Below are 11,789 nucleotides of genomic sequence, written 5' to 3' on the forward strand. Positions count from 1 at the left end.
TTGAACTAGTATACAGTCCCACCAACAGTGTAAAAGTGTTCCTATTTCTCCGCATCTTCTCCAGCACCTGTTGTTTCCTGACTTTTAATGATCGCCATTCTAACTGGTGTGAGATGGTATCTCATTGTGGTTTTGATTTGCATTTCTCTATGGCTAGTGATGATGAGCATTTTTTCATGTGTCTGTTGGCTGCATAAATGTCTTCTTTTGAGAAGTGTCTGTTCATATCCTTTGCCCACTTTTTGATGGGGTTGTTTGTTTTTTTCTTGTAAATTTGTTTGAGTTCTTTGTAGGTTCTGGATATTAGCCCTTTGTCAGATGAGTAGATTGCAAAAATGTTTTCCCATTCTGTAGGTTGCCTGTTCACTCTGACGGTAGTTTCTTTTGCTGTGCAGAAGCTCTTTAGTTTAATTAGATCCCATTTGTCTCTTCTCGAGTTGCTCTTCTCGAGGAGTAGCTTTGTGGCATTCTCTGTATTTTCTGAATTTGAATGTTGGCCTGCCTTGCTAGGTTGGGGAAGTTCTGCTGGATAATATGCTGCAGAGTGTTTTCCAACTTGGTTCCATTCTCCCCGTCACTTTCAGGTACACTAATCAGACATTAGATTTGGTCTTTTCACACAGTCCCATATTTCTTGGAGGCTTTGTTCATTTCTTTCTACTCTTTTTTCTCTAAACTTCTCTTCTCACTTCAGTTAATTCATCTGATCTTCAATCACTGATACCCTTTCTTCCAGTTGATCGAATTGGCTACTGAAGCTTGTGCATTTGTCACATAGTTCTTGTGCCATGGTTTTCAGCTCCATCAGGTCACTTAAGGACTTCTCTACACTGGTTATTCTAGTTAGATATTCGTCTAATCTTTTTTCAAGGTTTTTAGCTTCTTTGCGATGGGTTCAAACTTCCTCCTTTAGCTCAGAGAAGTTTGATCGTCTGAAGCCTTCTTCTCTCAACTCGTCAAAGTCATTCTCTGTCCAGCTTTTTTCCATTGCTAGCGAGGAGCTGCATTCCTTTGGAGGGGGAGAAGTGCTCTGATTCTTAAAATTTTCAGCTTTTCTGCTCTGTTTTTTCCCCATCTTTGTGGTTTTATCTACCTTTGGTCTTTGATGATGGTGATGTACAGATGGGGTTTTGGTGTGGATGTCTTTGTGTTTGTTAGTTTTCCATCTAACAGTCAGGACCCTCAGCTGCAGGTCTGTTGGAGTTTGCTGGAGGTTCAATCCAGATGCTGTTTGCCTGGATATCAGCGGAGGAGGCTGCAGAACAGCGAATATTGCTGATGATCGTTCGTCTGAAAGTTTTGTCCCAGAGGGGTACCCGGCTGTGTGAGGTGTCAGTCTGCCCCTACTGGAGGATGCCTCATAGTTAGGCTACTCAGGTCAAGTCCCTGACCCACTTGAGGAGGCAGTCTGTCCGTTGTCAGATCTCAAACTCCGTGCTGGCAGAACCACTACTCTATTCAAAGCTATCAGACAGGGGCATTTAAGTCTGCAGAGGTTTCTGCTGCTTTTTGTTTGGTACACCCTGTCCCCAGAGGTGGAGTCTACAGAGGCAGGCAGGCCTCCTTGAGCTGCAGTGGGCTCCACCCAGTTCGAGCTTCCCAGGTGGCTTTGTTTACCTATTCAAGCTTCAGCAATGGCAGGTGCCCCTCCCCAGCCTCGCTGCCACCTTGCAGTTTGATCTCAGACTGCTGTGCTAGCAATGAGTGAGGTTCCATGGGCGTGGGCCTAATCACCTCTTAAAGGTCCTACCATTTAATACTGTTAAAATGGCAATTAAATTTCAAAATAAATTTTGAAGGGGACATTCAAACCATAGCAGGGACTTATATAGAAATAATATCTTTGCAAATGTAGTTAAAGTGAGGTTATAACAGATTAGGGTAGGTCCTAATCCAGTATGACCGATAACCTTTTAAGCAAAGGAAAGGACAGAGAGACACACAGGGAAGAAAGACCTGTGATGGCAGAGGTAAAGATTGAGGGATGTAGCTTCAAGCCAAGGAACCACCAGAAGCTAGGAGACAGGCATGGAACAGATTCTTCCCAGAACCTCACACAGGGAGCATGACCCTACTGACACCTTGTTTTAGTGTCTGATAAAAAAACTCGTTTTCTGGCTTACAGATGATGCCTTCATGCTGTGTCCTCATGTGATAGAAGGGTTGAGGGATTTCTCCAGGGAATTAATCTCATTCTCAAGGGCTTTGCCTTGATGAGTTAATCACCTTCCAAATGTCCCACCTCCTAATACCATTATCTTGGGGGTTAGCATTTCAATGCATAAATTTTGAGGGGACATAAACAGTCTGTCTATTGCAATATTCAACCTGACACAAAATTTGAAACCTATGAGAAAAAGAGATAGTTGCCCAACTATTTATTAGAGTTAGATAACTGTGATAACAAAACAGTGCACAAACAATACAAGAAACTGAAATTAGTGACCAATCTCACTCAAAGCAAATACAAAAATCATAAGTAAAATACTAACAAATAAAATTGAGCAACATGTTAAAAAAACTAAAATACCGCTTCATAATCTGCGTGGACTTCCTTATTCCAGGAATATGAGGATAGTTCAACATTAGAAAAATCTACTGACATAATGCATCACATCAAAAAGCTAAAGAAGAAAATGTGTATAATTCTGTTGGTATTTATAGAAGAATATTTAATAACATTCTGTTCTCAAAGGGCAAGAGAAGCCTTGCTCTAAGATCAGTAGAAAAAGTTCATCAAAATTAACAGATTACGAATGGAGTAAGGTGCAAAAAATGTTACACTGATGATTAACTGGCAAAACATCACCCGACCAGTAAAATGTGACAATTTGGGGCCATGGGAGAAAGTAAGATGGCAGACTGCCTCTGAAGAAAAAAATTCCAAATCTTTTGAAATTGAGTTTAACAGAGATATGATAGCAACTACCCCAGGTTAGGGAGGGTTCTAGGGAAATGATTAAGATCAGGTATCTATCTTATTCCAATCAGAAATAGATGTGTATATTCTGTTGTTGTCAATTGCTTTCTCAGAATCCCTTACTGGGTGTTCACTGCTGTTAGGATATAGACAAAGATCTTTCATCATGGCCTTCAAGGAGAGGTAGCTTGTGGTGGGGAGGAGGGGTGAGAATGAAGAAACTGCTCCTTCTGAGTCATTCCAAGTAAGATCATCCTCCATAATGTCTTAGGTAATACATTGGCCTGATGGTTTTTAAAACTAAAAAAATAAATAAAAGTGTACCTTAGGTGACACCATTTTTGTGCCCACCTCCCTACCAACTAATGGCAAAGGCTCAATCCTGGACCCAGATTCGCCCCAGACTAACTCCCAAGACTGAGTCCCTGGCAGTGCTTTCACCTTCAAGGCCTGCATCCAAATTCCCCTGATTATGCCACTAGTCATCTGAAGTGGGAACCGTGAGACACAGGCAGTGAGAAATTAACAGTGTGTGAGGAAGACAGGATATAATCAGATTCATGTTTTAGGGAAATTATTGTATCAAACATGTCAAAAAGAAAGATAAAACTGGAAACAGTCTAGAGAATGGATTTCACAGGGTATAAACTAAAGACAGATCAGTTGACAAAACAAACTTAATAGTCCAAAGGAAAGAAGATGAAAGACTAGGTCAGGACAAAGAAATATGATACATTTGAGAGAAAATTTTGAAATGAAAATACGGACCTTTTAACAAAAATATTATAGATTGTGAATGATATTTTTTGTTTTAATCAATACCTCTGAATGCCAAACTAAAATGATATTTGAGTTACAAATAATAATAACACTTCCAAAACTATTTTGCATACAACTTAACTTTGAGTGTCTCCTTAACGATTCTGAACCCCTTGTAAACTTGAACATTCAACCTAAAAATTCTCCCAGCACTTTGGGATTTACAGGCCAAGGCAAGTGAATCACTTGAGTTCAGGAGTTTGAGACCAGCCTGGCCAATATGATGAAACCCCATCTCTACGAAAAATACAAAAAAAAAAAAAAAAAAATAGCCAGGTATGGTGGCAGTTACCTATAATTCCAGTCAGTTGGGAGACTGAGGTGGGAGAATCGCTTGAACCCAGGAGGTGGAGGTTGCAGTGAGCTGAGATCATGCCACTGTACTCCAGCCTGGGCGACAGAGTAAGATTCTGTTCAAACAAAACAAAACAAAACAAAACCAAGGAAAGTGCTAAAACCTATTTCTATTATTCACCAATCAGAAGATTTTGTTAGATGATCCTTTATCATTAATTTCCAAACTGACAATAATATTTAGACCAATTTATTTTAATTTTAGTCACTTTTCCCCCAAAATGCTTAGGAATATAGCAATAGCAGACTCCTTCCTAATATTGTAATGGCAAATTACTGCCTTATTCTCTTTCAAGGATATGTATCAATTTCACTTTTCCAGAAATATCTTTTAGGATAAAATGGTATTAGATTAGTTTTGAACATAATTTAATGATTCCAAATGGAATTATTTATATAAAACTCTATCTCAGAGAAATATAATTTTGACAATATGTGGGAAAGAGCACTAGAATAAGAGCAAAAAAAATACTTAGTTCTAGATGTGTCAGTGACTATGTGAGAAATATAAACTGTCTAGGTTTGTGGTTTCCTCTTTATTGGGTAAGAGTTTAGATTGGTTTATTTCTAAAGGTTTTTCCAAAAATAACAGTATTTAGATGATGTTCAAATATAGTATATGATATTTTGCTTACATTTTGTGCTTAATTGTATAACACAGCACTTAAATATTTCACAGAAAACTTAGTTTTTTATTAAAAAATGAAACATGCTTACTATGAACAATTTTCTTATATTTTATACTTCCTATATAAAATAAAGGAAAATGAAGAGGAAAAAAATATTATCACTCCTCTCCATCTCTTAGGTGCTGAGGAACTTGCCAGTATGATTAAAGTTGTAGTTCTCTCACCTCCCCTTGCAAATTCAATAAACTAATCTGACCATCCTTAAGAACTAATTGCCAAATTCTGTCACACTTTGTTCTTTCATTTGATAAAGATTCTTTGCTTGGCCAAACTTCAGTCATGTTGCTGAACCTTCTTCTAGGTCCACCTGTGTACTTCCGTGTAACAACCCAGTTTTAGCAAGAACATTGCTCAGTCAGTTTAGCAAACATCCCCCATCCTCTTTATTTGATCACCTTCACTATCTGATTGATAAATATAGCTCTGTTACAGCAGCATAAAACAGACTAAGACAATAAATATATAATTGAGTTTCTCATTGTGTTAGTTTGTTTTGAGCTGCTATGACAGAATACCACAGACTAATTTTTAAATAATAGAGATTTATTTCTTACTGTTCTGGAGTCTGGGAAGTCCAAGACCCAGAGGCATCTGGTGAGGGTCTTCTTGCCATGTTGTCCCATAGCAGAAAGCAGAAGGGCAAAAGAGAACAAGAGGGGGGTAAAACTCATTTTTATAACAAACCCACTCAGACGACAACTAATCTATTCCCACAATAATGATATGAATCTACTCATGAAGGCAGAGCTCTCATGACCAAATCACATCTTAAAATTCCCACCTCCCAACACTGTTGCATTGGGAGTTAAATTTCCAACACATGGGCTTTGAGAGACACATTCGAATCACAGCATTCATCTTTTACCATCTCTGAGGTGATGTTCCGTCATCCTGGCCTGTCTTCAGCAAGAATCCTGCTCGGTTGGTGTAGCCAGAATCTCCCTTGTTTCTGATGTTTCCTCTCAGTAATTTTCTCCTGCTTTCTTTCCACCAACCCTCCCTGCTCCTTGGCTATAAATTCCCACTTGCTCATGGTTTACGTGGTTGTGAGCCCAGTTTTATACTGAGGTCTCTTTCCCCGTAGTGCAATAGTCTTGAATAAAAGATATTTTTAACACTTTTACTACTGTCCAGCTTTGCCTTTTCTTTGACATGTTAAGGCTTATCAGACAGAACTATCTGTATTTCTGTCTTCCTAAACTCCTAAGACTGAATACCCTAAAGAGCGCCCCCTACTGGCCTGGTTTGCCTATCTCTGACCCATGCATGAACACAGGAGATTTTATATCAAGAGCCTCTTAACAGCCCAGCCACCAAGTTTCTAATTCCTTATCTCTGAGTTGGTCTTTAAGACCAGACTCATTGTTCCATTTATCTGATTACCCTGCTTATTTCCCAAATCAACCTCTCAGACTAAGTCTTCTTTCTGTTGTGAGACAATGAGTTCTGGTTAAATACATGGATAATTGACAGATTCTTTCCTGATGCTGGTGAAGAGAAGTTAGTGTTGTTGACTTTTGTCAGGACTACACTACATACATTATTTCCTTGACTACAGCAAATAAGTACTGTAGGAAAATCTGTTAACATGAACATCTATCACATGAACATCTATCAAAACTATAAAAACCTAAATTTAAAACTTATATCCTTCATTACTAATGGTTTAACTATCAATTTCATATTTAGATTATGATTTAATCTCAGTTCCTCAGGAGAAATATAACTCTCATACTTAAAGGGACTAAATACACACACACACACACACACACACACACAAACATGCACACTTCCTTTTAACACACTTATGTGGGCCTAAAAGAATATACTTGCAAGCAATATGGTATAATAAAGGCTAATGTTAGCAGTAATAGCAGCTGAGAATTGAACAGTTTGTCACTGGGACACCAAAATATGCCACCCTAAAATATGTTTCTTTGGCATATTTCAGTATGGTTATTTAAAGGGGCTGCAGACACAGGAGTAGCTCTGAAAAGCTGTCCTTTTGTGGAGGAGATTTGCATCTGTAGAGGAAATCTATATTAGTGAAGTAAACAGCAGATGCAAACAGGCTTTCTTGAGGGCCTCCTTATCTGCCTTACCCAAATCTAGGAAACATTGACTCACAGGAAAAGGAGACTAAAGTCCTGACACTTTTACAGAATTGACAGAGACACTAGTACCATAGGCTACCACCTATTCTTTCAAGGGCTGCTACATGCTAGTCTTTATCTGTACAACAAGACAGCCTTTGTTCGACACACCTTTCTTCCCCTACACCTCCCATAGCCTGTCACCATCTCCACCAAGGAGTTCCAAGCCTCTATTCTTTTCTGTATGGTGTAAAACCTTCAATCATGTGGCCCCTTTTTGGAGTGTCATATTTCATGTGGCTTCTGTGCATATATGCAGATTACTAAATTAGTCCTCCTAATCTGTCTGTTGCCAGTTTATTTCAGCAGACTTAATGACTCAAACCCTCAGAGAGGGAGGGAGAAATCCCTTGGCCCCTACATCACCATTATAATGGTTTTAATTCATAGAGAGGCAAATTCAGAACAAAGAACCCTTAAGACTACAAATCACAAATTTTACTGTGGCAACTCATTGTGCAAAAACTAAGTAGCAGCAGGATCAGACCATGTTCTGGACTCCCACAGTAATCATGTCTGCTTCTTTCATGGCAGTTATCTTTTTGCCTTGTTAAATAGTAATTTTTGTCTGAATTAGTAGTTATATACTTTTTCTCCCTTTGTATATTACTTATTGAGAGCAAAGAACAACCCAACTTTGTATCCACTGTGCCCCTGCCCTCCCAGCCTAGTTTAGAGTTCAGATTGTTAGCTTGATGGCTGAATGCTCCATTGAGCAATGGAAGGAGAGCCAGGGGATACAAGTGCAGCAGTAAATGTAAATACATGTATCTGTTACGCATGGATATGTGTTATTTTTACATTAGTTCTTACAAGTTTCTTCCTAGTTCATATGAAAGTGTTTCTTATTCAAGTATCTAAGTATTATACAACCCCTTTATAAAACTTTTAAAAAAGTCATCATCTATCCCTGATGCTAATTTCAATACTTTTTATTAGACTGTTACTCAGAACTTGGGGCAAAGCAAGATGGCAGAATAGAAGGCTCCACTGATCATCTCCACTGCAATGATGCCCTTTTAACTAGTTACACCCAAAAAAGCACCTTCATAAGAACCAAACATCAGGTGAGCACTCACAGTACCTGATTTTAACATCATTTTGCTGAAAGAGGCACTGAAGACCTAGGAAAGCCAGTCTTGAATTGCCAAAGCCATCTTCCCCCATCCTCCAGCAGCAGTGGTGTGGTATAGAGAGCATTTCTGTGCACTGGGGAGAGAGAGAGAGAGAGCAGCAGTTGTTACGCATTGAACTCAGAGCTGCCCTATTAGATCTGAAAACAAAACTGAACAAAATTTAGCTGACGCCCACCCACAGAGGGAGCATTTAAACCAGGCCTAGCCACTGGGGAATTGCTGATCCCAATGGTCTCTAAACTTGAGTTCCTGCAAGCCTCCCCACCACAGGCTAAGGTTCTCTGGGGCCTTAAATATACTTGAAAGGCAATGTAGGCCACAAGAACTGCAACACCTATCCAAATCCTAGTGTTGAACTGAGCCCAGAAACAGTGCACTAGGAGGGCTACTGAGACACCAGGCCGGGTGGCTAAGAGAGTGCTGCTATCACCACTCCTCTAACCCAGGCCACACAGCTCACAGTCACAAAAGAGACCCCTACCCTCCACTTGAGGAGATAAGGAAGGACTTTGTCTTGCATCTTGGATACCAGCTCAGTAGAGCGGAAAAGGGAACTGATCAGAGTTCGGTTCCAGGCTCTAGCTCTGGGTGGCATTTCTAGATATACCCTGGGACAGAAGGGAACTCCTTGCCTTGAAGGGAAGGACCCAGTCCTGTCAGGATTCATCACTTGCTAACTGAAGACGACTCTTGAAGTTCCTAATTCCAGGACTTGGTTCTTGAATGGCATTTCTGGACCTGCCCTGGGTCAGATGGGAGCCCGTTACCCTGAAAGGTGAGTCCCAGGCCAGACAGCATTCACTACAAGCTGGTTGAGGAGCTCTTGGGCCTGAAGGGAACATTGATAGTAGTGTGGCAATACTCCCCATGGGCCTGTGGCAGCAGTGGCCACAGGGTGAGGCTCCTCTGCCTTTGGGAAAAGAACAGTGGGAAGGACTGTGTCTTGTGATTTGAGTGCCAGCTCAGCCACAGTAGAGTAGAACACCAGGTAGATTTCTAAGGTTTTTGACTCTAGTCTCTGGTTTCTGGACAGCACCTCTGGACCTACTCAGGGCCTGGGGACTTCTACTCTGAAGAGAAGAACACAGGCCTGGTTGGCTTTGCCACCTGCTGATTATAGAGCCCAATGGCCTGGAGTGAATATAGGCCATAGCCAGGGAGTTGTCACAGCAGGCCTTGGGTGAGACCCAGTGTGTGCCGGCTTCAAGACTGACCTACCACAGTCCTACTAGTCGTGGCTACAGGAGTGCTTGTGTCACTCCACCTCTAGCCCCAAGTGACTCAGAACAGAGAGACTCCATTTGGGAGAAGGTAAGGGAAGAGAACAAAAGTCTCTGCCTGGTACTCCAGGGAATCCTTCTATATCTTGTCCAAGACCGTCAAGGTGGGATCTCTATGTGTCTGCAGGAACCACAGCATTGCTGGGCTTGGAATGCCTCCTAAAAGAGATACAACTTAGATCACAGCACCCAAGTCCTTCTGAATACCTGGAAAGCCTTCTCAAGAAGGACAGGTACAAAAAAGTCCAGGCTGAGAATACTACAATAAATACCCAACTTTTCAATGCCCAGATACAAATGAACATCTGCAAGTATCAAGACCATTCAGGAAAACATGACCTCCCCAAATGAAGTAAAATAAGACACGAGGGGCAAGTCCTGGAGAAATATAGATATATGATCTTTCAGGCAGAGAATTCAAAATAGCTGTTTTGAGGAAACTCAAAGAAATTCAGATAATATAGAGAAGCAATTCAGAATTCAATCATACAAACTAAACAGAGAGATTGAAATTACTGAAAAGAATCAAGCCGAAATTCTGAAGCTGAAAAGTGTAACTGCCATACTGAAGAATGCATCAGTCTTTAAATTGCAGAATTAATCAACCAGAAGAAACAATTAGTGAGTTTGAAGATAGGCAATTTGAAAATACAGTCAGAGGAGACAAAAGAAACAAGAATAAAGAATTTAAAAAAAAAGCATGCCTACAAGATCAAGAAAATAGCCTCAAAGAGGCAAATCTAAGGGTTGTTCACTTTAAAGAGGAGGTAGAGAAAGAGATAGGGGTAGAAAGTTTATTAAAGGGATAATAACAAAGAGCTCCCCAAACCTAGAGGAAGATATCAATATTGAAGTACCAAAAGGTTATAGAACACCAAGCAAATTTAACCCAAGGAAGACTACCTTAAGGCATTTAATAATCAAACTCCAAAAGGTGAAAGATAAAGAAAGGCTCTTAAGAGTAGCAAGAGTAAAGAAATAAATAACATACAATGGAGCTCCAATATGTCTGGCAGAAGATTTTCAGCTGAAACATTATAGGCCAGGTGGGAGTGATATGACTTTAAATATGCCATACTTTAAATATATACTATTCTAGGGTACAAAAAGTTATCCTAAAATAGTATATCTGGTGAAAATATCCTTTAAGCATGAAGGAGAAATAAAGACTTTCCAGAATACAGAGGACAAGATGACTGACTAGACGCAGACTAGTGGAACAACTTCCATGGAGGGGCTGAGACAACTGGCATGCTTTTAACAGATCTTCAGAGGGAAGGCACTGAGGGTAGATGGAGGAAAGACAGAGAAGCTGGGTGAAGGGAGAGAAAGCTGGGAACCCACACACTGGGACTCTTTTCTGAACCACAATAGCTCTGGGGAAATTGGTGAGATAAACTGGCAAGGAGCAACCTGCTCTTGCCACATGTCTATGGGATCCTGGCAGGAGGGGACCCCTTCTGCCACCATGGACACTTGAGGTGTCAGAGACAGCTGCTTAGGGAAGTGGTTGGAGCAGCAAGTCGGCTGATGTGGAATCCAGAGAGTTTGGTATGGGAGTATATGTAGTGGAGCATGGCCAGGGATGGCCATCCTCTTAGGTTTGATTTGTTTCCATAAGAGACTTTAGCCCTAGGTGAACTGTCAGACCTAATCTCTGCACGGTGGTCTTGCACATCAGATGGGGCTTGCCCAACCTGAGCACTCAGTGGTCTGCTGGATTCTCCTGGGTCCCCAGCCTGGCCACACCTGCTTACAGGACAGTTTTGGGTCCCTGGGGGCCCACACCATAGCTTCTGCACCAGAGGACCATGCCTGACCAGTGCAGAGGTCCATCTAGGCAGCTACTACAGCCCTGCAACAGCCCACATGCTCCCCCCTCATACTGCAGCTTCCTTTAGACTCACAGCAACTCCCCACATCACTTTTCTGGTGCACGTCTGTACAGGCAGGTTTTGCTTTACTTGCCCTGCCAGCATATGGGAATTCAGTCTGCCTCCCTCTCCCTGCCAACGACCACTGCAGATGGATCCTTGCAGGCACAGGGCCAGTAAGCCCCACTACCACCAGCACCCTGCCTTTGCACTAACACAACACAAAGAACAGTGAATCTTCCCACACCCTAAGTGATCATTCCTGCTTACAGGGCACAGAGAAGACACCCAGACCTGTGCTGGCCAGCCCCCGACCCCTAAACCAACACTACCTCCAGTACAACTGTGCACACTGTCTCCAGCAGGACCCCCCACCAGCTGCATTGCCTCCACCACTGTGGTGAATGCCCATAGTGAGGAAGGAACCCCTGCATCCACTAGCACTCTGCTGAAGCTGCCACACCTTGGCTCTCCCAGCACAGTGGACTCCAAACCTCGAGGAGCCAGAATACAAAGTCAATGCCTAATACAAGTCCTCCAGAGTTAGAGCATGCAGTCTTAGAG

General features: G+C 41.5%; 1 long non-coding RNA gene across 1 annotated transcript; it reads right to left on the reverse strand.

Annotated features, from left to right (window-relative positions):
* Nucleotides 1-326: 326 nt before the first annotated feature.
* Nucleotides 327-5,817, reverse strand: LOC139360065 (uncharacterized). The gene is made up of 3 exons (XR_011617076.1): nt 5,337-5,817; nt 4,032-4,149; nt 327-3,220 (listed from the first exon to the last, which is right to left on the reverse strand). It is a non-coding gene; the product is annotated as an uncharacterized lncRNA (long non-coding RNA).
* Between the last annotated feature and the right edge of the window lie 5,972 nt (nt 5,818-11,789).

The sequence above is a fragment of the Macaca nemestrina genome, chromosome 19 (assembly GCF_043159975.1).
Source record: "Macaca nemestrina isolate mMacNem1 chromosome 19, mMacNem.hap1, whole genome shotgun sequence".
Taxonomy (NCBI): domain Eukaryota; kingdom Metazoa; phylum Chordata; class Mammalia; order Primates; family Cercopithecidae; genus Macaca; species Macaca nemestrina.